This window comes from Ursus arctos, unplaced genomic scaffold (assembly GCF_023065955.2).
Source record: "Ursus arctos isolate Adak ecotype North America unplaced genomic scaffold, UrsArc2.0 scaffold_18, whole genome shotgun sequence".
Lineage (NCBI taxonomy): Eukaryota > Metazoa > Chordata > Mammalia > Carnivora > Ursidae > Ursus > Ursus arctos.
In genome coordinates this window covers 21,591,953-21,618,804 of record NW_026622852.1, presented here as the reverse complement: position 1 = coordinate 21,618,804, position 26,852 = coordinate 21,591,953, and the positions used below count along the sequence as shown (strand labels likewise).

The 26,852-nt window shown below is 36.5% G+C and overlaps 1 long non-coding RNA gene across 1 annotated transcript in view; it reads left to right on the top strand.

Annotated features, from left to right (window-relative positions):
* The first annotated feature begins 2,790 nt into the window (after nucleotides 1–2,790).
* The window catches only part of LOC123001432 (uncharacterized), a 104,533-nt gene continuing 80,471 nt past the window's right edge, over nucleotides 2,791–26,852 (top strand). The window contains exon 1 of the long non-coding RNA XR_006410319.3: nucleotides 2,791–2,890. This is a non-coding gene — a long non-coding RNA (uncharacterized LOC123001432). The remainder of the gene's footprint in view (nucleotides 2,891–26,852) is intronic.

Genomic DNA, 26,852 nt, shown 5'->3' with positions numbered 1-26,852 from the left:
GGGTAGAAATGGACGGGTTTGGAAAATATTGAAACAAACTAATATCAATTCAAAAATTAATGTATTGAACTACTTGTGGCAGTATGGCAGACTGGACATTCTGAATGTTCTTTTCAGTACAAAACACCTAGATGTTAGATAATCTAAAACAAACCTTTAAATGCATTGCTGAAATATTTTCTAAATAATTGTTCTTATTCTCTATCTTTTCCATCTTCGAATCAGATTGCACGTGTATTTAACTTGATACTGTACCTAAGTCACTGAGACGCTTCCTATTTTTCAATCTCCTTGCTCTCTGTTCATTAGACTGGGGACTTGACATTGATATGGCTTCAAGTTCAGCAAATACTTCTTTTGTTTTCTTCATTGCTATTAAACTCAGTCAATGATGTTTTCAATTCAGAAGTTCAACTTTTCAAGTGTAGATTTTTGTTCTGTTTAAATTTACGTTTTTCCATTTAAATTCCACAGTTGATTCATTAGATCATCTTTCCCCCTACCTTTTTGAAGATATAATAATTGCTTTGAAATCAGTGTCTCCTAATTGAAACATCTGGGGAAACTCATGGTCTTTTCTATGAACAGCTTTTACTCTTGATTATAGGTTCCATTTTTCTGCTTCACCATATACCCAGTAAATTCTTACTTCATGTTGGTCATTTGAGTGATATATTCTAAGGTGTCTGGATTATGTCTTTTTGCTCTGAGAAGTGTTGAGATCTGTTTCTGTTGGTGGTCACGTTACTGGAAGAGCCTTTTGCTCCTCTCAGGTGGATTTAATTCTTTGTTAGAGGAAGGCTGCAACAGTTTGGGGCTCAACTGTGGGGAGCGGCCCTTATTCGAGGGTGTGCTCCTTACTATTAGGCTTGCCTTTATTTGGAGATTTCATCGGGATGTCCTTGGTGCTCAGTGAGGACTCTCCACCTCTACCGGGTCAGAACTCCGATATCCCCTAGTGATGGATAACCTCTGGTATCATCTGCAAGTTCTCAGCCTAGAAGTAAATGATATCTGTAGGTTCATGGAGTCTTTGCCTACACTTAAGAAGCACAGCCTTTAGTTAAGTAATTGTGGTGAATTTCCATGCAAATTCTGTTTCCCTGAAATCCTATTATTTTAGTGGGAAGGGAGTCTAATTTCTACCTTCTTAGCTCAGCCTAGGTGTTCCTTAACTCATTGCAGAAAAACATCCACATGCAAGGGGTTAGGATAATTCACATGGGGGCTCACCTCTTGTGTTTGCCTCTGTGTGAAAATCAGAGTCCTAATACGGCCTGCTGTTCATTGTCCAACAGCAGTTGCCTCAAATGTTTTTTTGTTTTTTTCCTGGAAAAGTAAGTCTAGTACCAGTTGCTGTGTCATGGTTGGAAGCAGAGGACTTCTGCTGTTTATTTTTCTATGTAAAATCATATATTGGTTACACAGAATGACATTTTATATATCTTTGTTCAGTAAAACTCCTTTGGCATCATCAGAATTCTCAAACCACCTCAGTTCAGAATAGGTTGTAAGTATGTTTTTTGACTAAACTAGCTAAGCATAATTTCTCATTACTGCTGTTTTTCAAAGTTTGTCAACGTATATTCCTAATCTAACTGCTTATAAAAAAAATAGAGCCTGAAGAACAGAATTATAGTGTAATTGCTTATATGTGGAGGCTTAATAGCTCTCCTCTAAATCGGTTCATTACAAATAAAATAAAATTTCTTCTTTAAGAAAAATAAGATGATTTTTGCTGCTTTGTTTTAGTCGTGGCCTGATGAGAAGCCTTTTCTGCCTCGGGCAAGAAAAAATGTTAATAGTTGGAAAAGGTCATTTTGTTTTCTTCATTAAGACCATGAAATCAAATTGGATCTAAATGGTTCCTCACTTGAAAATAATCAGTCTAAGGTGATCTTTATAAGATCATTTTAAAGGGCCTGTAGATCACTTCTGCTGAAAAATAGCATTGATTTGTGTGTGTGTGACCAATTATATCCATCTAAATAAAATAAATCAATTTAAAACACAGATATAGGGACTTCACTAATATTCAGAGACATTTATAGGGTTTTTAATGATTACTTCTCATGATCAAACAAAACCATTAGAGGCTGGGTATGCCACTTTAAATTTAATATTAACCTGATTTGGCAAGGTTATAAGTAGGTATTTCGTAACATTGAAACTGAAGTATTCTAAACCAAACTCAGGTAAGAATCTGATTATTGGAAACAGATGTCATCTGTTTAAACTGATTTATGCTATGTTGTAAGAACAAATATTCTGAATCCAGGAAAATCAGGGTTCAATCAGAGAACAGGGCCAATAGCAGTTATATATTTAAGAAGTTATTGCATGGAATGGACTTAAGTGATTGTGAGAGCCGACTAGGGAAGCCTGAATCCATAGGGCAGGCTGCCAGAAGGTCAGGCTAGATCTTTCCGATGTGAACTCAAACTGCCTTTCACTGGCAGAGTTTTTTGTTTTTTGTTTTTTTTCAGGGAAGCCCCAGCTGATTGAATGACCATCCTGATTACCTATGATAATCTTCCTTATTTAAGTCAGCTGAGTACTTTAGTGATGGCTATAAAATACTTTTATGACAATACCTAAGAAAGTGTTTGATTGAATAACTGGGGGAGGGGGGAGCTCTAGCTGCTATCATCTGTATTTGTTCCACCAAAATTTATGTTGAAAGCTAACCTCCAAGGTGATGATTTGGGTGGTGACTTTGGAAGGTGATTGGGTCATGGGGCGGAGCCTTCATTAATAGGACTAGGGCCCTTATAAAAGAGGACTTAGAACATTCACTCACTTGCCGCCACTGTGTGAGGATGCAACGGGAGCTCTGGGACTCACTTGACCGTGTCGGCACCCTGCTCTCAGACTCTGACCCTCCAAAACTGTGAGCAATTTCTGTTGTTTATAAGCTAGCTGTTCTGTGGTGTATTGTTACAGCAGCCCAGATTAAGCCGAGAGTCTAATCATGCCTGAGATTTTCATTCTGCCCTGTACGGCAGTCTGTGCTATGAATTTCAAACTTGCCTTGGCAGCCCCGCAATCATGGCGGCCAGTTCTTCAAAGTAAACATTTTAACATATATCAGCATTGGTTCTGTTTCTCTAGTTTAACCCTGACTGATACAGCTCTTAGTACGTGGAAATGGGGTGCTGCTATTACAAACACCTGGAAATGTTTCAGTGGTTTTGGTATTGGGCGATTGGTAGAGGCTGGGCGATTTTTGAAGGGCATGAGAGAAAAGACCTGGATAATTCTGAACAAACTGTTAGGACTATGGATGTTAAAGATTCTGCTGGTAGGAACTATGAAGGAAATGGGAACATGTTATTGAAACTGGAGGAAAGGGGATCCTTGTTAACTAGTGATAGAAGGCTTCATTCAATTGTGTCTTGCGGTTATGTGGAAATGCAAACTTGTAAGCAGTAAACTTGAATATTTAAGGGGATTTCCAAGTAAACTTTGGAAGTGTGGCCTGAGGAAGTCTTGCTGCTTATAGTAAAATGTAAGCGGAAAAGGAAAAATTGAGGGAAGAAGTGCGTCATGAGCACGCTATGAAGGCACACACACGAGTTGTGGAGTTGTGTCTTTCCACAATGTCAGCAGCTTTATTCAATCATAAAGCAAAGTTAAATCACAATTATGAAAAAGTTCAGGATTCCAAACTCAATGACAATTCACCCTGTGATTCAGCTTCGCTCCTTACACAGCACACAAGGCCGGGCAGAAGACAAGCCACACAACAAGATAACAGAAGGGTGCAGGACGTTAAGGAACCAAAGGCGAAGTCAGTCTGTGGGCATGGAGTTGAGATAAGGCCTCGGTTTGGTCCGGCTCAGCTCTGGGCACTTCCTGTTTCTGATATTCCAGCAGTGAAGGATCTCGGCTCCGTTCGGAGATGAGTCCGGCAGAGCCTTTGGTGGCAGTTGCCTTTTTTAAGTGGTCAGACGTAGAGGAGTCAGGTCTGAAGAGTCTTTGATAGTATGCTGCCAAAATCCTTCCCTTTTTAAAGGGATTTAATCAGTTTAGGGTCTCTGCAGCCCTTCTCTGGTTCTGCTTGTTATCAGTTCTGGGGGGTCAGCTGACGTTAGTCCCCGAGATTTCTCCTAGCTTTAGTATCGTAACTGCTTGCGTCATTGCTTGACACAGGCTCCTGCTTGACATGAGAGACTCCATTTTGTTCTCTATGAAATATTAAGTAAAGGAACTAGGATTTGATGGTGAGGGAAACTCGCAGCCTAAACAGGTTGTAAAAGATACTGCAATTAGGAGATCATCTGGCAGAAAAGTGTGTTTTAAAGAGGAACGCCAAGGGTGTAGCCGGGTAACCTTTTATTAGTGCTGTGGAAGAATCAAATACAGTATTCAGCCACAGAGAGCTGTTGGAAGAGAATCTGAGTGTAACTCTTGGATCTTCATCATCTCAGCAGAATCCAGGAAGAGGGATGGGATTATCCATAAAATGTTGCTGGAGAAGCCTCTTGTCCTTCTTGTCTGGATGAATTCCCGTGACATATAGAGGATGCAAAGTTCTGGAACATGTAATACCAGAAGAAACAGTCCTCTTGGACTGAGGGAAATAGCTCAGGAATATGGCAATGGAAGCAGAGGGAGAGAACCCAATGGGATAACAGAAGCAGAGGTCAGAGCTGTGGGAAATCGCAAGCAAAGAACTTGGGGCAGTCTCTAGAACCAGAGAAGGGCAAGGACACAAATGCTTTTCTAGAGATTCAGGGAGGAACCAAGTGACAGCTTGATTTTAGACCTATAGTCATTGTGAATTCATGACCTCCAGAACTCCACGATCATAAATGTGTTGTAAGTCACTGAGTTTGATCAGGAGTCTTCTGTTAGTCATTTTCCTTTAGGTTTTCCACTCCCCTTGAATCTATTGGGATCACTAACTTACTTTTCATATGTTAAACCAACCTTAGATTACTAGAATATATAACACTTGTCCAATTAACATTTTTTTGTGGCTGGATTTACCTTGCTAGTATTTTGGTAAGGGTTTGTGTCCATATTCGTAAACAATATGGTCTGTAGTTCTTGTTTGCTGTGATGTCATTGTCTGGTTTGGATATTGAGTTGGAAGCATTACTTGTGTTTTTTAGAGTTTATGAATAATTGTTCACAAATTGTGTTTTTAAGGCTCTGGTAGATGATAGCACTGAAGCCTTCTGGGTCTGAGCTTTTCTTTGTGGGTTCATGATGATGGTGATTATTGCTAATTCAATTTCTTCAGTTTTAAGCCTATTTAGATTGTTTATTACTTTGTGAGTCAGTTTTGGTAGTTAATATCCTTTTTAAAAAGAAAATCCATTCCCTGAAAGTTACCTCATTTATTGGCATGCAGTTATTTAGTGTCCCCTTCTAATCTTTTATTTCTCCGTGGTCAGTAATAATCCCTCATTCATTTCTGATTACAGTTATTTGATACTTCACTTTTTCTTGATCAATCCAGCTAAAAGTTTGTCAATTTTGTTAATTTTTTTCATTAAAAGCTTTTGGACTCCTTAACTTTATTGGTCTTCTATTTTCTCTTTAGTCTTTGTGCCCATCTTTATTATTTTCTTCCTTCTGCTTGATTTTGTTTTAGTCTGCTCTCTTCCCCAATGTCTTCAAATGGAAAGTTAAGTTTTAAATTAAATTTTTTTCAACTCAATAGCAAAAAAAGAAAAAAAAGATTAAAAATATGGGTAGAAGGGGCGCCTGGGTGGTGCAGTCGTTAAGCGTCTGCCTTCGGCTCAGGACGTGATCCCAGCATTCTGGGATCGAGTCCCACATCAGGCTCCTCCGATAGGAGCCTGCTTCTTCCTCTCCCACTCCCCCTGCTTGTGTTCCCTCTCTCACTGGCTGTCTCTCTCTGTCAAATTAATAAAATAAAATCTTTAAAAAAAAATACGGGTAGAGGATCTGAATAGACATTTCTCCAAAGAAGACATAACAGATGGCCAGCAAGTACATGAAAAGATGTTTAACATCACTAATCATCAGGGAAATGAAAATCAAAATCACAATGGAATATCACCTTACACCTGTCATTATGGCTATTATGAAAAAGACAAGAAATAATAAATGCTGGCAAGGATGTGGAGAAAGGGAACCCTTGTGTACTGTTGGTGGGAATGTAAATTGATGCAGCCACTATGGTAAACAGTATGGAGGTTCCTCAAATCAAAATTAACACATGTTTCAGCACTTCCTCCTCTGGGTATTTATTCAAAGGAAATGAAAAGAGTAACTCAAAAATATATCTACACCCCCATGTTCACTGCAGCATTCTTTATTTTTTTATTTTTTTATTTTTTTATTTTTATTTTTTATTTTTTTTATTTTATTTTTTTTTTTTAAAGATTTTATTTATTTATGTGACAGAGAGACAGCCAGCGAGAGCGGGAACACAGCAGGGGAGTGAGAGAGGAAGAAGCAGGCTCCCAGCAGAGGAGCCCGATGTGGGACTCGATCCCGGAACGCCGGGATCACGCGCTGAGCCGAAGACAGACGCTTTAACGACTGCGCTACCCAGGCGCCCCTATTTTTTTTTTTTTAAAGATTTTATTTATTTATTTGACAGAGAGAGACAGCCAGCGAGAGAGGGAACACAAGCAGGGGGAGTGGGAGAGGAAGAAGCAGGCTCCCAGAGGAGGAGCCTGATGTGGGGCTCGAACCCAGAACGCTGGGATCACACCCTGAGCCAAAGGCAGACGCCCAACCACTGCGCTACCCAGGCACCCCCACTGCAGCATTCTTTAAATTAGTCTAGACATGGAAACAACTTGTGTCCGTTGATGAGTAAAGAACATGTAAAAAAAATACATATATATACACACACACACACATATACACACACAATGGAATATTAATCAGCTGTAAGAAAGAAGGATATCTTGCTGTTTGCAACAGTATGCATGTACCTTGAGGGCATTATGCTAGAAAAAAATTGTAAAACCTATATAGGTACAGCTATGTATTTCTCTGTGAAGATTTGTTACATTACATTTTATTAAATTTTGGTATGTTCTGTCTTTATTTTCTTTTTTTTAATTTTTGTTATTTTAATTTAACTCGTAGTTGACATACAATTGAATATTGGCTTCAGGAGTAGAGTTCAGTGGTTCATCATTTACATATAACGCCCAGTGCTCATCATAACGAGTGTCCTCCTTAATACCTATCCCCCATCTAGCCCATACCCCACCCACCTCCCTCTCTCAACCCTCAGTTTGTTCTCTGTCCTTTAGAGTCTCTTATGGCTTGTTTCCCTCTTGTTTTCTCCCTTGTGTATGTACATCCATTCTGTTTCTTAAGTTCCACAAATGAGTGAAATTATATGGTATTTGACTGACTTCTTTCACTTAGCATAATACACTCTAGCTCCATCCATGTCATTACAAATGGTAAAATATCATTCTTTTTGATGGCTGAGTAGTAGTCCGGTGTGTGTGCGTGTGTGTGTGTGTGTGTGTGTGTGTGTGTACACACCACATCTTCTTTATCCATTCATCAGTTGAGGGACATGTGCACTCTTTCCATAGCTTGGCTATTGTCAATTCCGTTATAAATACTGGATGCACTCTGTACTGTAAATCTGCATTTTTTGATCTTTTGTGTAAATACCTAGTAGTACAACTGCTGGATGGTAGGATAGTTCTATTGTTAACTTTTTGAGCAACCTCCACACTGTTCTCCAGAGTGGCTGCACCAGTTTACATTCCCACCAACAGTGCAAGAGGGTTCCCCTTTCTCTGTATCCTCACCAACAGCTGTTGTCTCCTGTGTTGTTAATTGTAGCCATTCTGACAGGTGTAGGGTGATATCTCATTATGGTTTTGATTTGTATTTCCCTGGTGGTAAGTGATGCTGAGCATCTTTTCATGTGCCTGTTGGCCATTTGTATGTCTTCCTTGGAAAAGTGTCTATTCATGTCCACTGTCCATTTCTTAATTGGATTATTTGTTTTTTGGGTGTTGAGTTTAGTGAGTTCTTTGTAGATTTTGGAAAGTAACCCTTTATCAGGTAGGATGTTTACAAATCTCGTCTTCCATTCTATAGGCTAGTTTTTATCTTGATGAAGTCCCAGTACTTCATTTTTGCTGCTGTTTCCCCTGCCTCTGGTGACGTGTCAAGTAAGAAGTTGCTACAGCTGAGGTCAAAGAGGTTTCTGCCTGTGTTCTCCTTTAGGGTTTTGATGGTTTCCTGTCTCACATTTATGTCTTCCATCCATTTTGAATTTATTTTTCTGCCTTCATTTTCATTAATCTCAAAGTATTTTCTGATTTCCCTTTTGTTTCTCATTAGTTATTTAAATAACTTTCCTAACAGTTTGTTGTTTAATATCCACATTTCTGAGTTTCCCCAAATCTTTTCTTAGTGTTTTCTAATTTCATTCCATTGTGAACAAAGAACGTACTTTATATTTCTATGCTTTTAAATTAATTGAATTTTGTTTTATGGATGGAGATATGGTCAATCCTGGAGAACGTTCTGCATGCACTTGAGAAGAATGCACATTTTATTCACTGGAGTATTTTATAGATGACTATCAAGTCTATAAAATGTTAAAAATGGAGCTTTGAGGTATGCAACCATTATTTCTGCATTGGTATCTCCATTTCTGTCAGTTTTCTTCATGTAAATTGGCACTCTGTTAAAAGGTACAATATTTATAACTGTTCTTTCTCTTTTGTTGGCTTTACCCTATTACCCTCCTAATCTGTAGTAAAAAATGGTTTTAACATCTGTTTGGTATTCATATATCCACTTCACATTTCTTGTGTTTGCTATTTGTATAATAGACCTTTATCCATCTTTTTGCTGGCAATTTATATTTTTAAATATAAATGTTGTAGAGAGCATATAGGTGGATTTTTTTTTAGTGTTAAAATCTTTGCCTTTTGATTGGATTTTAATCCATTTAACATATCATAATATTGATATCACTGGATTTATGTCTATTAAACCTCATGCTTTCTATGTGCCCCATTTCCTTTCTATTCCTTTATGCCTTCTCTGCTGTCATCTTTTGCATTAAGCGAATATTTTCCCATGACACATTTTACCCTGTTTTAAACATCATTTTATAGCGTCATTACTTAGTGGTTGCTCTAAGGCTTACCATATGTATCTTCACTGACTAGAATTAGCATCAGATTTAGATTACCTTAATTTTCCATGAGATAGAGAAATCTTATTTCTACATATCCCTTAACCTTTATCTTCCTTTCATAATATTTTTGTTATATATCTATTACACCTATTAATATTACAAACTCCTCCCTGTTGCTTTTCACCACAGCCTCCAATGTTTGGTGAATGTCCTTAGGCTTTAACATCTCCAGGTCCTGTTGAAAATTAAATCCAATCATTTGGGAACAGATTAGGAGCTATCTTGCTTTTTGTCCTGTTTCTTACCCCTGGCAAAATCTGAGATTCAAGGCTGGGACTCTGCAGTTGGGTACAATGGCGTACTTTTCTTGGAGTGACAGCCCCTCTTTAATATTAAATGTCCAGGTGAGAGGTGAAGAAAAGCCTAAGGTCTTTCTGGCTTGCCTCTCCTGCTAGGGAACTACTGCTTTATAAGCCAGGACAGGGTGCTTAGGGACCCAATATTCTCACGGTGCCATGAGTAAGGTAGAATATTTCATAAAGGAAGCCTGGGTGGGAGGAAAGAACCCCATCTCTCAACCATGCTCAACTAGAATTTAGCCACAGTGAAAGGAAACAAAGGGCATGTTGAGAAATGCTGATGTCTTGCTCTTCCCAGGAATAAAGCCCTTTGGTTGGGAGCTGACAGAATAGGGAGCCCTGTGTTCTTGGATACACTACTGTGGAGTCTCCATCTTGCTGAGCTGGGAGGTGGAAGGAGAGAGTTCTCTTGGTTTAAATACTGCAGATTCTCAATTATTACTGAATTTTCACGAAGTCTCTTGAACAGATGTTTCTTCATTTGCTGTTTTAGAAGTATTTCCAAAGACCTTAAATCATTTTCTTTAGTTAAAAATATAACTTTTACCACTTAACTGAGGAGCTGGTCTACAGATATCCCCATGTTATGCTGTAAGTGGATGTAGGTGAAAGGTTTGAATCTCCATTTCTGAAACAAAGTGTTCCAAAGCCATTACTTCTATGTATTTTTTGACCCACAGCTCATTTTCCAGCAGGGAGACCTAGTTCTCCATTATCTGTTTGGCTATGGTTTCATTTCCTTATTGACATTTATATTTCTATTAAGCCCTTGAGTAAGACAAATACTTGTATTAAAAGAAAATGATAAAGTATGGAGTGACTCTAATTAAATTTAGTGAGATTTTTCTATTTCCAATCATATAAACCACTTGAGCTTTATACCATTTCTTGAATGAAGTAGGAAATAAGTCATTCCATTTGCCCTCATTTATTCTTCATGAAATAATTCCATAATGAAAAAGAAACATGTATCTGATGCATTAAGTTAGGAAGTCTGTTTTTTTGTTTGTTTGTTTGTTTGTTTTGGTTTGTTTTGCTTTGTTTAAACAGGTGAAAGATGTCTGTATTACAGATAGGCTAAAAATGCCGGACTTCTCATGATTGACTTTTTTTTTTTCTTACTCAGAGGCCCAGCTCCAATGCACCCCCTCCTAGAACCATGTTCTTCAGAACAAAGTTTTAGGATGGCAGCCAGTTTTCAGTTTGAATACTGAATGCAAGACAACGCAAAGGTTTTCTGACCTCCTAAGACTTCTTCATGCCAAATATGTTAAAATTAAAAATGCAAAATAAACACCTTAAGAGGCCAGGGTAATTGTTTTTGTTTCGTGTTGTTCTGCTTTTCAAAAACAACTAGGTATGTAATTCCAAATAGCTTTTTCCAGAACAACATGGGACTTAAGCACCCAAATAAGGAAATTGCAAAAGCTTTACTTTTTTGTAACAATAACTGAGACGTATCAAGCTTTCCTTTTCCTTACTGGCTTTTGTTCTTAAAACAGTTTGTCAATAGGTTTGAAATGGTCAAAACATGATGTAAGATCCAGCAAAAGAATGACAAAAGAGAGAAGTGACCTACTTTATTTATCTAGTTCTGGATAATGTTCTATAATAATTATGCTTTGACTTCTGAAATAATTCTAAACAGAAATTCCATCAGAATAATAACTCCTAGGTAAAGTTTACTAAGATATATTAATTTCTTACTTTTTCCTACCTTCCTCCTCACCCCCCTTTGTGCTTGAGTGAGCATTGCGTACATTACCTTTTTACCCAGAAGTGAATACATGACCCATTGTAACTATCAAATTCAGGATGTTAATATTGATGCTTTTCTTTTAACAAAACTGTCCCCTATATTCCAATTTGGTCACCTGTCCCAATAATGTTCCTTATTCTTCTATACCAGGCTCACTTTTTTTTTTCTCTAATGACATTGACCTTTTGCCACATTTCTTAAGATTTGGTTACGAAATGGTGAATATAAATATTTGAAGATTTACTAATGGCCAAGTCTGAACAATGGGTTCTAACTGACATCACTTAGAATAACGTATGGGTAAGGTGGCCAAACTATAGACTTGGTTATCTCCTTGCCTTAACTGAATGTGTTTCTTCTCAATCAAGACCTCAGGAGATACAAAGGGAAATTTAGACAACAAATAAAAAACAAAATTAAGTGTATCCCTATTATGTGAATTTTGGAATGAACATAATTCAAAGACTGTCTTAAAGTTACCAAAGCTACAATGAGAGCATATACCAAATGATAGTGATGACAAAGAACTTTCCTACAAACAAAATTGCCATTACTGAAACCTGCTAATTTACCTATAAACATTCTTGAATCATCAAATGGAAAAATCAGAATTTCTATATAGGAAACTTCCAATCTTGGTATAAAAAACTTGCTTTGATAGTACATTGCAAAGCAAGTAGAGGATTCATTTTTACTTGGATTTTGGGTGTGAAAGATAGCTGTTTTTATAAACAAATTATGTGAGATTTAAAAAACATTGTACATAAAAAGGTTATTGCTTAGTACTTAGTACTGAATAGCACTTCATCTCTTTGTTGTTTTATTTTTTATTCTGCCTTATTTCTAAAAAGTTTGATTTTATTAATTATCCCAAATGAGTGTTTATTTTCATTCCCTTCTCCATTGTTTCTCCATAAGACCAGTCCTATTTTGTTAAACAAGATTTAAAAGTAGAATTAAAACACAGGCCATTCCTTTTATGTGTCTGACTCTTCCCCTCAGCTTAGGAAGTGGAAAATTATAAGGTTAAATTAAGATGGCCTTTTAGAAAGCCTATCACAGTATATCCAGTTGGAATTAAGCTTTTCCCCAAAATCCTTTCACCCTAACTGCACTTGTAAAATACTTTCGATCTGTCAGGCAGTAAATTTTTTTATATCAATGTTGTTCTGAAATTGCACATATTTAGGAATAAATGACTAATTTCTATGTTTGTCTTCCTCATTCTGGTTTGTTTCTTGAGAGCAGGAGCTTCGTATCCTCCATGGTGTTACTCAGTTTTACACACCGTAGACATACACACATTGGTACATAAATAAGTGTATATTGAATGCCATTTCCTCGTGTTTTACGTACACAAGAGTAGGAGACTGCAATGCCCGCCTCCCTGAAAGAATTAGCCGTACTTATAGACCTATTGGGCAGTGAAATTTGCGATGTGTTTTTTAGGAGTACTGAAATAAGCACTTGTTAGCTTGGGCTGACCCAACAATGCACCACAGAGTAGGCAGTCTTGAACAACAGAACTGCATCAAAGTGTCAGTAGGGTTGATCTCTTCTGAGAACTATGAGGTAAGGACCTCCTCTTAGCCTCTGTCCTTAACTTATAGATGGCTCTTCTCCCCGTGTCTTCCATTGTCTTCCTCTTCTTATGGGACTCCAGTTAGATTGGATTGGGGCCCATCCTAATGACCTTACAAGACTGTATTTCTAAATATGACCACATTCAGAGTTCCTGGTGATAAGGACTTCAACATAGAAGTTGAGGGGTAAGGGAACACAATTCAGCCCCCAATAGCACCAGTCCAAAATTTTTGTTAGGTGTACTTTTATGACTGCAAGTATTTGAATGAAGATGAATGTTTTCTATGATAATTAGACAATGGTAAAAAAACACTGGAAAACTTAAAAGGTTATCTTAAGATTTATGTGATGGGTGAAAGATGTTACTGGGAAAGACAGAATTTGATAATAAGGGGGGGAAAGTAGAATCAAAACACAAAGACTATAAATTCCTAGGTGAGGAGAAAAGGGTTTCGTGCAATGTGTAACGTGATGGAGAGAATATGGAAATGTGGGAAAAGAGCACAAAATACAACTTCATGCCAATCTCCCTAGGCTCACCTGTTAAACAATTCCATGTTGATTATATATTCTAACTGTAATACAGCAAAAAGAGAATAGCCCAAACGTCTGAGACTTTTTTTCAATACATTAATAGCAAGGATTGTGATAAACCCTCTCCTTCAAATCTGCCCGGCTGAAACAATAGCACTGTTTGTCACGATGGAACCTGTTTTCTCTTGAGAGAGAAAATCAGTGATGGCCAGCCTCTAAAAAATGGTAAACAATGCGAATCTGGCCACCTAATCCTGTGCATATGTAATTCCAGGTGGAGTACAAACTTCTCGATTTGATGTTGGAATAAACAGCATCTCTTATTTAAGGACAGAGTATTCTGTTGATAAACTTTCCAAGCCAGTCTGAGTCCTGCTTCCTCCCTCCCGAGGCGTGTCTTTAGTCCCAATTTGTTGTTCATTAGCACCTCTGGCAAAGGGTAAATACAGGAAATAAAAGAAATGAAACCGTCCAATTCAGTCCTCGTTATGGACTCACAAAAATGTTTAATGAAAAAGGATGTTGAATTTTATGGGATGGATAAAAGTAAGTGGTTGTTTTCAAAAACCAGCTCCTTTAAAATTGTAATGAGTAGCTTATTTTTTAATAGTCCAAGAAAATATTGAGGAAAAAATGTATGTTAAATCTCGCTATACTTAGAACAATAGTATTACAGCTTCTGAAGATACATAAGGTCATATATTATTGAGATTACTACTTATAATATGCAAAAGAGATTAGAATAATGTGACCTTTTCCTAAAGCGATACAAATAGTATAAAGCTATTTGTTACCTGTTACAGCTCTAGTTCACTTACAGTGACAATTTTAACATTTTGAGAACTACTGACTGTGTTAATACCCACGGAAGTATCCCCCTATAAGTGATTCCCGCCAATGCTAATATTATCCATGGACTTTTCTTTGGCAGTTTTAGGGCTCTGTAACCAATTACTCTGTACAGACTTGCTATGATTGCAAGTAGTATTTTCCCAAGATTGACTTTTCTGAAAATATTATTGGCACTATCATTTTTCCCCTCAAGATGTCAAATTGACTTAAGAACAGACTCATGGATATTCCTATCCAAAGTGAATTAAATTGAAATCAAATCGTGTTGTAAAGTTCTTTTGAAATAGTAAACTTTTGAAACGTGAATTTGGAGGTTGAAATGAAGTATTAATAAACATATTTTGGCAAGTATTCTGAAAGCTAAGGCAGATGAATTTTAGGGGGAATGAATTTTCAAAAGGTCATTATAAATTGATAAATACTACTTAAAGACAGAACTCTCCCATACTAGTGAGATGGTGATTTGACTTTTAATGGTTTTAGGTCTACTTGCAGCAATAGGCAGTTTCCCCCCCAGCGATGCTCTGCTGCTCAAAGTAATTTCCTCTGAATAGTGAGCAGTTTACTAGTGCTATTATGTTCCAGAAGTTGTCTGAAGGGTGTTACGGGTATGAACATGTTAATCTTCTCAACAAGGTGCTATTACTTTAAACAGGAGAAAACTGGAGGCAGAGAGTTAAGTAACTTGTCTATTACTACGAGAGATGGGGGGGGGGGGGCGCTGTCTGAGACCTTGCACTGAAGACCTTGCAAGTTCCTGCCTGTCCCTGAAGTTCTTCCTCCCCAACCACACTGATTTATTTTCACATTTTTAAAATGTGGTAGAATACACATAAACGTGACCATCGTGGCTGTGCAACTAGTCTGCAAGAATGCTTTTCATCTTGCACAACTAAAACTCTGGGCCCATCAGACAGCTCCTCTTTCCTTTCTCTCCCCAGCTTCTGGCAACAACCATTCTACTTTTTATTTCTATGAACTTAACTACTGTAGGTACATTATATAAGTAGACGCAAACAGTATTTGCCTTTTTGTGACTGGCTTTTTTCGGTTAGCGTAATATCCTCAGGCATGCTGTAGCCCGTGTCAAAATTTATTTTTTTAATGCTGAGTGATACTCCATTATATATATAAGCCACATTTTATTTATCCTCTTATCAGTAAATTAATAGTTGGGGTTCTTCCATTTCTAGTGATTGTGAATAATGCTGCTGTGAACATGTCTTCTGAGACCCAGCTTTAAATATTTTAAGATATATGCCCGGAAGTGGAATTGCTGTATCATACAGTAATTCCAGTAATTTTTTACATGCAGTTGTACTATTTTACATGCCTACCAACAGTGCACTAGAGTTCCAATTTCTCCACATCTTCACCAGTATCTTCTGTTTTCTGGTATGTATGTACGTATGTATGTATGTATTTCTGCTTTTTATTTTAATAGTAACCATCCTCGGTGGTGTGAGACACTATCTTATAGTTAAAATATTTTCCTGATGAGTGATGTTGACCATTTTTTCATGTGTTTAGCTACTTGTATGTGTCCTTTGGAGAAATCTCTATTCCAGTCCTTTGCCTATTTCTCAGTCATGTTTCATTGTTGAATTCTAGGAGTTCTTTATATTTTCTGGACATTAATCCCTTATCAGATACACGATTTGCAAATTTTCACCCATAGGTTGCCTTCTCAGCTTGTTGGTTGTGTTTTGATGCACAGAAGTTCTTAATCCTGACATAGTCCTATTTACTTCTTTTTGCCTTTGTGGCCTGTGTCTCCCTATAAACTCCCCAACCCCTCACTCATGTATATGTCTTGAGCCACTAACTTTTTTTCCTTCCCTGTTGATAAAATTTTAAATGCCCCCAAATGGCTGATAATAAGAAGAGTTCCTCCCTCTTCTGAGAACTGACTTTGACAACCAATCCTAAACAAACTCAACTCAACCTAACCCCTTCCTGCTAAAGCCCTATAAAAATTTGACTTTTCTTCCCCAAGTTGTTGGGCTCACCCAGACTTATGAACTGTTGAAAGATAGATTGAAACCCAATAGGCTAATCATACAGTAAGTTTGAACCACTACACCCACTGCAGGTCTATCTGTAATCAGCACTGACAAAAATTACTGTGTTACTTGCAAACCTATGACTTACAGATATTTTGTATAAAGATGCAACTAAATTCTTTAATTTCAATTTACAGCAAATATTGAATTAAAACTCGACTTTTAGGTTCATATATACTCTATTCAATAAAATTAAACAATTTAATGTGTTTTTTTATAATAATTTTTTATTGTTATGTTAGTCACCATACAGTACATCCTTAGTTTTTGATGTAGTGTTCCATAATTCATTATTTGCGTATAACACCCAGTGCACCATGCAATATGTGCCCTCCTTAATACCCATCACCGGCCTGTCCCAATCCCCCACCCCCCTCCCCTCTGAAGCCCTCAGTTTGTTTCCCAGAGTCCATAGTCTCTCATGGTTCATTCCCCCTTCTGTTTACCCCCCCTTTCTTCTTCCCTTTCTTCTCCTACCGATCTTCCTACTTCTTATGTTCCATAAATGAGTGAAACCATATGATAATTATCTTTCTCTGCTTGACTTATTTCACTTAGCATAATCTCCTCCAGTCCCATCCATGTAGCTGCAAATGTTGTGTAATCGTTCTTTCTGATGGCTGAATAATATTCCATTGTATATGGAAGGAGCCGAGATGCCCTTCAACAGATGACTGGATTAAGAAGATGTGGTCCATATAAACAATTTAATGTTTTGACAACTGGTAGGGAATCGCATGGAAAAATATACGACAAATGTTTGAGATGATTTGAAGCTAGCTGATATCTCAGTGCTTCAATTCTGTGTGTTTAATTTCCTTTTGGGGATAAACTCCAACTCATTCTGATAAAGTGGAAAAAAAATAATAATGAACAGTTTGCAATGATGAACAATGAACCCGTTGTCTAGTACTATGAAAAGCATGAGTTAGAATTGTTTTGATACAACAATTTTTAATTTTGTCTACTACACATGCAATATTACATGAGATAATAGCCCAGTAATCATTCTTATAAATTTATGCATACATGTTATTTTAAAATGCATTTTTTTAAGATTGCATTTAGTTTTTGACAGAGAGCGCTCATGAGAATGAGTGTGGGAGAGGGAACATAAGCAGGGGGAGTGGGAAAGGAAGAAGCAGGCTCCAGGCTGAGCAGGGAGCCTGATGCGTGGCTTGATCCCAGGACCCTGGGGGTCATGACCTGAGCCGAAGGCAGATGCTTAATGACTGAGCCACCCAGGCGCCCCTTAAAATGCATTTTTTAAGAAATAAAAATGAAAATTTTTTGCAAATCAGTTTACCCCAAGAAGTGTCCTAAATAAAATATACCCAAGCTGAATATATTAGAATGAATTACCACATTTGTATTTTACTTAGAACTTATGGAACACATATGGGTATATAATTTTACATGATAAGGGGCTCTCCAGAAGAAATATTATTCCTATATTAGAGCTGTGCAGTACACAAGAGATGGAACTGGTATTGCACGTAATTTCTTCAATCCAGCTCATAGCATCAATGATTTGAGCACAACCTTGTAGAAAACAAAAGCAGATCTTCATAAAGTTCATCTAAATTTGAAATATTCCCTTAAAATTCATAAACCCCTCACTTTCTGGCCAATTTAACATTTTAATCAAGGAGTAATTGAAATAACTTTAAACAATTAGACTTTACCTTGGAGAACTTAAATGTTTCACTCAGTAAAGCAGTGTAGATGCCATTGCCTGCCCCCCCCCACCCCCTGCCAAAAAATCAGAATAAACATGGCCCTTTTTGTAGCTGCTCTTTGTGGATTACCCCTTATATTGAGATCTAGCGTGTTGTTCCTTCATCTGAACTCTTCCCAGCATAGGAGCCTTTTAAAAATAAGAATTCTGATTGTTAATGGTTTCAGACATTATTTGGCTAAGAAATTTATATGATATTTTCTTAGTCTTTCAGTTTCATTTGTGAGGAGCAATCTCTTTTTTAGTAATTTTCTTAAGTTTTAAGTTGAGCTCATAAATTAGTGGCAGCTAACTTCATGAGATTATCTTCAGGAGGCCTGGGTTCCAGCCTTAGCTCTTGCATCAACTATCCCTGTACCAAGTGGTCTTGGAATTCCAGATTCCCCAGTTATTACATGGGCACATCAGTAACAAACTTCACATTTACCTTAGGTATAGCTGGGGATTATTGAAATTCTAACATGGGCTGAACATCTTACACGTTGCATGAGAGTTACTTTAATTCTGAAAATAACCTGGTACTGTAGGTATTACCCTCATTTTACAAATAGGTCAGAGGCCAACCGAGGAAGCGTGGTTATTCATAGAACAGTCTGTATTCGCAGATATTTGTTTCCAGATTTTCTTGCTACAGCGTTCTGCCACTTGGCTGTGATTGTGAGAGTCAGCCGAACCAGTACATTTGGCAGCACTTGGTAGCCGGATGGCTAATACCTTTACTTCTTTAAACTTGTCCCGTAGTAGAAAAGAAGTAGCCTGTTAAAATACAGCAAAAGAGCACTGGAGTAGGGATTTGAAAATCTATGTCCTACTCCTGTGTACTGGTTTCCTATGGCTGCCATAACAAGTTAGGACAAAACTGATGACTTAAAACAACTTTATTCTTACAGTTTTGCAGATAAAAAGCAAGCTGTCAGCAGTCTGTGCTCCCCTCTGGAGGCTTGACGAGAGAGTCTATTTCCTTGTCTTTTCCAGCTTTTAGAGCAGTGTTCCTTACCTTCCTTGGTTCATGGCCCTTTCTTTCAATGCTAAAAGCCAGTAGTATAGGATCTTGCTTTAGAACTAACAATGTCTCTTTCTGTGCTGTGTGTCCTTCTGCCTGCCTCTTGTTAGGACCTTGAAATTAGACTGGACCCACCTAGATAACACAAGGAAATTTTCCCGTTTCAAGATCTTTAATCACATTTGTCAAATCTCTTTTGCCATATAATGTCACATTCACAGGTTCTGATCATGAGGACATGGACATCTTTGGGGACCATTATTCAGCCTATTACATTCTGATTCTGTCACGCTGCACTAAAATTACATTCACTCAGTTTTTCTATTAATACATTCCCTGGACTTTGGAATGCTTTGATATTTTTTGAGATACTATATGTATGCTATCATAAGACCTCTTACTGTATCCAGTTAAAATTGGTACGGTCAAAATTGCTGAAGACAAATAAAATAGCAAAGGAAATACCACTTTAAAAATAAGCACTGCTTTAGGTACTCAAACCTAGACTGACTTCTAGGAACACTTGCTTCATTTTATTTTTTATTATTACTATTTTTTTTTTAGGGAGGGAGAGGCAAAGGGAGAGGGAGAGAGAGAATTTTAAGAAGGCTCCACGCCCGGCACAAAGCCCTACACAGGGGTTCACAGAACTCTGAGATCATGACCCAAGCAGAAATCAAAGAGTCAGACACTTAACCAACTGAGCCACCTAGGCGCCCCTTCATCTGCTTATTTTTCAAAACTCGGTTTTTATAGTCACAGTAAAATGAATGTGTTGGATTCAAATCAATATTAAAATAAGCAAGATCGGCACAAAGAGGTAGTTGTACACTGCATTGTCACTGCTGATTTCTCAGTTGCTCATTTTCCAACATTTTAATTTCCTGATCACAATAAATTTGAAAGATAAAAAGTTAGTCTCAGAAAGTTGAAGACATTGAGAGAGAAGTTTGGTTGTCGGACCTCCGTAATAGGTTAACAGAGTTAAATTCTTACCTACACTGATGGCCAGTGAGAAGCACTCTCTATGTCACAGTTACAATACAATAGATACATTCCCTCTGGAATTAGCTGTGATGCCAGATTCCATACTTCACATTAAAAAGTGACCAAAATCCCCTTTGAAGATAATTCTCTTCCAAAATTTCTGTGATTTTGAGTCTATAAATTAATTCTTTATATTCATTTAGTACTAAAGTCAGAGATGGGTGTATTAACAATAGTATGATAGTGTAAAAATCATGGCAACAAGGAATTTGAGGTGTGTTTCCACTGTTGAAGACATCTACATTCAGTTTCACAGAAGTGTGATGTAGTAAGTACTATTAGAATTTCCATTCGAGGAGAACACGAGGTGTTAATTACTCTCCAACATCTTGTTAGAGAGGAAGATTGATTTTTGAACACAGGTAATACTAAAAAACTGAATACTTACGCTCTACATAATATTGCTTAATTACATTAACTTCTGGGTTGGGCAACAATTTATTTTCTATTGATAAGGCCATATTTTTATCTTTATATTAAGTATATACATATATAGACAACATCCCATTTTAATTAAGACTTTAAGTGATAACATTTTATTCCCTGCCAACCTTTTTAGCCCTTTGAGTGCATAAAATTTATGCAGTCTAGATGTGATATAATTAGATGTCATTGAGAATTCAGTTTATAAGAAAATCTAGTATGTGTCCAACTAGGAAGTCCTGCCGATACTGAGGCACGAAGAGGTGCTATGGTGCTGACATTAACACAGTAATGTCTTAACAGTTTTGTTCATTTGATTCGCGATGTGTAGCACTAAACTCTGAGCTGATATGGATAGTATTCTTTAATAGTTTTGATAACCCCCCCAAAAACTCTGATTTATAGAGTAAAATAGTCGTAGTGAGTAACCTTAAGAGAAACCTCTTTGGCCCCAGAGACCAGTAAGTACAGAATTCTATAAATGGCATATTCTCTGAGAGTCCATATGCTAGGCATAGAGCAAGTGTTCACAAATATTCAGTAGCATTAAAAATGCAGAATATCCTCTGATTTTTTTTAAAGGAGTTAAATGAGAAATCATCAACAGAAGAAAATTTGGGAAATACACAAATATTTGGACATATAAAAAATTTTAACAGCAGCATCAAAAAAAAAAGAACCCTAAAATTCTGAAAGTTCTAAAACCTTGCTGAGAGAAATTGAAGTTCTAAATAAATGGTCTCTCAGTGAGGTTTCCTGTTTGTTAGGCTTTATTGGCAGATAACTGACAAATCAAATTGTAAGCTAATAAAGTATACATTGTAATTTGATACTATGTATACATTGTGAAAGGATTCCCGCTATGTGGTTAATTTACACAAACATCGCTTCATATTTCTTTGGGTAAGAACATGTAAATTGTACTGTCTTAGCAAATTTCAATTATCCAGTACAGTGTTATAAGCTACAGTTACCGTGTTATATATTAGATTAGCTCCTTATTCATCTTACACCTGCAAGTTTGTTACTTTCCACCAGCCTCTCCTTATTTCTTCCACCCCCGAGCCCCTAGCAACCACTTTTCTGTTTCTATGAATTAGACTTTTTTTTTTTTTTTAGATGCCACATGTAAGTCATATCGTAAAATACTTACCTTTCTCTGACTTCACCCAGCATAATGCCATCAAGGAACATTCATGTTGTCCCAAATAGCAGGATTTCCTTCTTTCTTATAGCTGAGTGATGTGTGTGCGTGTCCACACACATCTTTATTCACCCACTGATGGACATTGAGATTGTTTCCATATCTTGGCTACTGTGAATAATGCTGCAATAAACATGGGAGTCCAGGTATCTTTTCAAGATACTCCTTTCCTCATTTCCTTTGGATATATACACACAGACGTAGAACTGCTGGATCATAGGGTATTTTTTAAAATATTTTATTTATTTGTTTGAGAGAGAGCATGCATAAGCAGGGGGAGGAGCAGAGGGGGAGAGACAAGCAGACTCTGCTGAGCAGGGAGCCCACGAAGGGTTTGCCCTCAAAACCCTGAGATCATGACCTGAGTTGAAATCAAGAGTTGGTCGCTTAACTGACTGTCCCAAAGGTGCCCTATAGGGTTTTTCTATTAGTTTTTTGAGGAACCTCCATACTGTTTTTTTGTAATGACTGAACCAATTTAGATTGTTACCAACAGTGTGAAAGGATTTCCTTTTCTCCACATCTTTGCCAGCACTTGTTACCTCTTGTCTTCTTGATAGGCATTCTATCACATGTGTACTGATAACTCATTGTGGTTTTGATCTTCATTTCCCTGGTGATTAGTGACGTTGTGTATCTTTTTATGTATCTCTTGGCCACTTGTATGTTGTCTTTGGAAAAATGTCTATTCAGGTTTCCTGCCCATTTTTTACTTATTTCTTATTTTTATGTTTACTTGTATGAAGTGTTCATGTTTTAGATACTAACCTACCCAGTACATGGTTTGCAAATACTTTCTCCTATTCTGTAGGTTGCCTTTTTTATTTTATTTTATTTTATTTTATTTATTTTATTTTATTTTATTTTATTTTGCCTGCATAGAATCTTTACTTGATGTACTGTTACTTGTTGATTTTTTGCATTTGTTGCCTGTGCTTTTGGTGTCTTGCCAAAAAACTATTTGCCAAAAAAATAATAAAGGAATAAAAAAATAAACTCATTGCCAAAACCAATGTTAAGGAGCTTCTTCCATATTTTTTTTTAAGATTTATTTATTTATTTGAGAGAGAGAGTATGAGCACGAGCATGACCAAGAAGCGGAGAGGAAGAGAGATCTCAAGCAGACTCCATGTGAGTGTGGAGCCCAATGTGGGGGGCTGGATCTCACTACTCTGAGATCGTACCTGAGCCAAAACCAACAGTCGGAGGCTTACCTGTCTGTGTTACCCAGCCACCCCCCCCAACATGTTTTCTTCTAAGAGTTACACATTTTCACATCTTAGGTTTAAGTTTTTAATTTTTCTCAAGTCATTTTTTTGTGAGTGGTATGAAATAGGGGACCAATTTTTTCTTTTGCATGTGATTGTCCAGTTTTCCCAAAACTATTTATGAAGAGACTATTTTTCCATTGGGCAGTCTTGGTTCCGTTGTCAAAAATTGACTATATATGCATGGGTTTATTTCGGGGATCTCTATTCTGTCTTCTTGATCAGTGTGTCTCATTTTATGCAATAGCATTGTAATATGTTTTGAAATCAGGAGGTATGATGCCTCCATTTTGGTCTTTTTCTTCAGGATTGTTTGACAATACTTTGGTGCCATACCAATTTTATGATTGCTTTTTTCTATTTCTGTGAAAAATTCCATTGAAATTTAGGGGGTTGCATTGAATCTATACATCACTTTGGGTACTATGGACTTAACAATTTTTTTTCCCAATCCGTGAGCATGAACTAGATTTCCATATACATGCGTGTCTTCTAACAGTTTCTTTCATTAATGTCTTAAAGGTTTCAGTGTACAGATCTTTTACCTCCTTGCTTACATTTATTCCTAATTATTGTATTTTGATATAGTTATTCATAGAATTGTTTAATTTCTCTTTCTGATAGTTCCTTCTTAGTGTATACAAAAACATCTGATTTTTGTACATTGATTTTGTATCTTGAACCATTACAGGATTCATTTATTGTTTCTATTTATTAGTTTTTGTAAAGTCTTTAGGATTTTCTATACATCTTCTGCAAATAGAGTCCATTTTGTTTCTTCCTTTCTGATTTGCATGCCTTTTCTTTTTCTTGCCTAATGGTTTTAGCTAGGACTTGAAGTACTCTATGTTAAATAAAATTGGTGAGAGCTGACATTCTTGTCCTGTTTTTATTTTAGAGGAAAAGTTTTTAGTTTTTCACTATTGAGTATGATGTTAGCTTTGGGCTTGTTATATATATGTTATGTTGAAGTATGTTCCCTCTATACCCAATTTCTCGGTATTTTTAATACTGAATGGATGTTGATTTTTGTCAAATCCTTTTTATGAATCATTTGAGGTGATCATATGACTTCTGTCCTTCATTTCATTAATGTGGTATATCACATTGATTGATTTCATATGTTGATCCATCCTTGTTTACTTGGGATAAATCCCACCTGGTCACAGTGTACAGTCTTTTCACTGTATTGCTGGATTTGGTTGAGGATTTTTGTGTCTATGCTCATCAGGGATATTGAACGGTAATTTTGTGCTCTTTTTCTTGTAGTGACTTTGTCTGGTTTTAGTATCAGGGCAATACTGGCCTCATCAAATGAGTTTTGAAGTTTTCTCTCTCTTAGTTTTTTTAAGAGTTTGTGAAGAACTGCTGTTAATTCTCTTTTAAATGTTTGGTAGAATTTACCTGTGAAGCCAGATATTTTTTAGGGAGGTTTTTGACTACTGACTTGATCTCCCTACTAGTAATAGGTGTGTTCAGCTTTTCTATTTCTCATGATTTGTTCCTGGTAGGTTGTAAGTTTCTAGGAACTTACACTTTTTTCCAGGTTGTATGATTTGTTGGCATATAACTGTTTATAGTAGCCTCTTAGGGTCCTTTGTATTTGTGTAGTATCAGTTGTAATGTCTCTTTCTATTATAATTTGAGTACTCATTCTTTGTGAGTCTAAGCAGTAGTATGGTTTATCTTTTCAAAAAACTATCTCTTAGTATCCTTGTTATTGTTTTTCTATTGTCTTTCTAGTCTCTGTTTCTTCTATGATATATATTTCCTCCCTTCTAATTTCAGGCTTTTTTTTTTTTCCCTGTAGGTGTTAGTTTGTTTCTTTGAGATACTTTTTTGTTTGCTAGTTTTCCTGCTATAAGCATTTATCATTACATTATGAACTGCTTTTGTTGAATCCCAATAGTTTTTGTATATTGTATATGCATTTTCAAGGCTTTCTATTGTGTTTCATTGATATTTGTGTCTGTTTGTATGCCAGTACCATACTATTTTAATTGCTCCAGTTTTGTAGAATAGTTTGAAATCAGGAAGTGTGATGTCTCCAGCTTTGTTATTCTTTTCCAGGATTGCTTTGGCTATTCAGGGTCTTTGTGGTTCCATACCAATGTTAGAATTATTTTTTATTTCTGTGAAAATGCCATTGGAATTTTGCTAGGAAATTCATAAATCTATAGATGGGTTTGGGTAGTTTAGACATTTTAACAATATTAATTCTTATCCATGAACACCAAGTATCTTTCCATTTGTTTAGGTCTTGAGTTTCTTTCATCAGTGTCTTGTAGTTTTCATTGTACAGATCTTTCACTTCATTGGCTAAAATCAGTCCTAAGTATTCTATTATAATAGATACAATAATATCTATAATATCTACAATAATAATATAATATTAAAAAAAGATTTTAGAGACTATGAATGGAGGGTGGGGCAGTGAAAGAGGGAGAGAGAATCTCAAGCAGACTCTGCACTGAGCATGGAGCCTGATCCAGGGCTCAATCCCACAACCCCAAGATCATGATATGAGCTGAAATCAAGAGTAAGATGCTTAGCTGACTGAGCCATCCAGGTGCCCCAGTATTTTATTATTTTTGATACTACTGTGAATGGGATAGGTTTCTAATACTTCATTTTAGACTATAGATACTACACTGATTTCTGTATGTTGATTTTATCTCTTGAAATTTTCCTTAATTTGTTGATTAGTTCTAACAGTGTTTTGGTTGAGTCTTAAGAATCTACTACATATAAGATAACACCATCTGCAAATAATTATAGTTTTACTTCTTTCTGATTTAAGTGCTGTCTGTATTGTAAACTTGAAAGTTGCTAAGAGACTAGATCTTGTTTCCACAAGAGAAATGATAATCAGGTGACATAATAGAGGTGCTTGCTAATATTACAGTGGTAATCACAATACAGTATAAATGTATCAAATCAATACACTGTACACCTTTCACTTACATATTTTAAATATCAGTTAAAAAAATCAGTGGAACCAATACATAGTCCAGTATAGGTCTATACTTGCACAATTAAGTTTTGTTTTGTTTCATTTGTTTGTTTGTTTGAAAAGAGGTACAAGAAATTAAGTAGAAAAATTTTTTTCATCAAATTGTGTTGGAATGACTGGACAGCTTACAAAAAACAAATGATTCCCAAATGTTATCTCACAAGGTACACAAATTATTATTGACATTAAGCATAATCTTAAATATAAATCCAAAAATTTGTGAAACTTGTAAAATAAAACCTAGGGAAATGATTTGTGACTAGGCAGGGAAAGGTTTAAGTTAGAACAAAATGTAATTTATAAAAAAAAACTGATAAATTGAACTTCAGTCACATTGAAATCTTCTTTAAATTGAGATGCAAATGATATATAAAATTACTAATTTCAGGTATACAGCATAAGATTTGACATATGTGTTTATTGCAAAATGATCAGCACAAGCCTAGTCAACATCCATTATCACACATAGTTATATTCTTTTTTTGTGGTGATAACCTTTAAGATCTACTCTCTTAACAATGTTCAAATATACATACAAATTATTAATACAGTCACCATGCTATACATTAAATCCCCAGGACTCATTTTCTAACTGGAAATGTATACCTCTTGACCACCTTCACCCGTTTCATCTACCTCTACCTCCTCCCTGTCTCTAGCAACCACCAATCTGTTTTCTGTATCTGAGTTTGTTGTATTATTATTTTCAACTCCACTTAAAAGTGAGATTGTGCAGTATTTGCTTTTTTTTGGACTTACTTCACTTTGTTTAATACCCTCAAACTCTATTCATGTTGTCACAAATGGCAAGATTTTCATCCTTCTTACGGCTGAGTAATCCATCGTGTTATGTACGTAGATGTGTGTAAACACCACATTTCTTGATCCATTCA